This window comes from Myotis lucifugus, unplaced genomic scaffold (assembly GCF_000147115.1).
Source record: "Myotis lucifugus unplaced genomic scaffold, Myoluc2.0 scaffold_44, whole genome shotgun sequence".
NCBI lineage: Eukaryota > Metazoa > Chordata > Mammalia > Chiroptera > Vespertilionidae > Myotis > Myotis lucifugus.
Window position 1 is genome coordinate 5,750,486 of NW_005871092.1, and position 1,270 is coordinate 5,751,755.

A 1,270-nucleotide genomic window follows, 5' to 3' on the forward strand; every position below is an offset into this window, starting at 1 on the left:
GAGGAGGAGGAGGAGAGGAAGAAGAGGAGGAACGGTAGTAGGAAGAAGAAGAGGAAGGAGGAGGAGGAGAGGAAAAAGAGGAGGAAGAAGAGGAGGAAGAAGAAGAGGAAGAAGAAGAAGAGGACAGAGGAGGAGGAGAAGGAGGAGGAGGAGAAGAACAACAACAACAACAACAACAAACAACAACCAGACAGTCCCTTCAGCACCAACATTTACTCCAAGGCTGCCTACAAAGCAAGGAAACCCTCTTAATGTGGAGAGCCAAGGGCCACGGGTCAGGGCCGGGCCCAGGAGCGCATTCGCCGTGAAGGCCTGTGGATCGGGAGTCCTTGGCCAGAACCCCGGGCTTGCACAGTGTCCCATTGTCCCCCAGAGGCCAGGCACACAGCAACGTGACACAGAGAGAACATCAGGTGCCCGGGAAGATGAAACTGCTCCTTCTTCAAGGATGTGCCGCGAGGCAAGCAAAGAGCACCGCGCCCGCGAAGAGATGTACAACCATCCCTGGAATTCTGAACGCAGCCCATCGGGGCAGATAGCTGCTTGTCTGTGGCGTGGATGTGCTGTCCTTGCGCACATCTATTCAGCTCCGTCTACGCAGCTTCCAGGCCCAGGGCTGCGCCCAGAGCTCGAGTCTCAGTTCCCAGCAGACACAGGGGTTACACTCACTCGAGTCTTTGTTCTGAGGGCTGTAACTGACACACTAAAACCCACAACAAAGCCTGGAGACCAAGTGGAAATAAACCTGCTCCATTCTGAAACTCAGTCCCACCTGCAGATGCACAGCGTGTCCCCTGGGAAACGTATCATACGAAGCCCAGATGAGTCCAGGGATCTGGGTCACTTGTCTTTATTGGGCCCTTTAATATTCAGTGATTTTTGTTTTTAGGCAGAATTTTTCAGAGTACTCATCCTACAGCTAAGAGGATGTTTGGGTTGTTAATATCTCACATAGGCGGCATTTTTAAAGAGAGAGTAGCCTAAGCTTTGCTTTAATATTCTGGAGTAATTTCTGCAGGCTTTTCTGGGTTGCATAAAAAAAAAACGGAGAGCAAAGGAAATCACTCATTAAAGATTCACAGTATGCTCTCACTTATATGTGGAATCTAATGAACAAAATAAACTGATGAACAAATAAGCCCAGAGACATGGAAGCATGGGACAGACTGACCAGTGCAGGAAGAGATTAACCAAAGAGCTTATATGCATCTCCCATGGACACAGACAATAGCGCGGTGAAGGCCTGGGGTGGGCAGGAGCCCGTGGGGGG

At 50.6% G+C, this 1,270-nt stretch overlaps 1 protein-coding gene across 24 annotated transcripts in view; it reads right to left on the bottom strand.

Moving 5' to 3' along the window:
* The window catches only part of ABLIM1 (actin binding LIM protein 1), a 245,521-nt gene that overhangs the window by 47,813 nt on the left and 196,438 nt on the right, over positions 1-1,270 (bottom strand). The window lies entirely within an intron of this gene.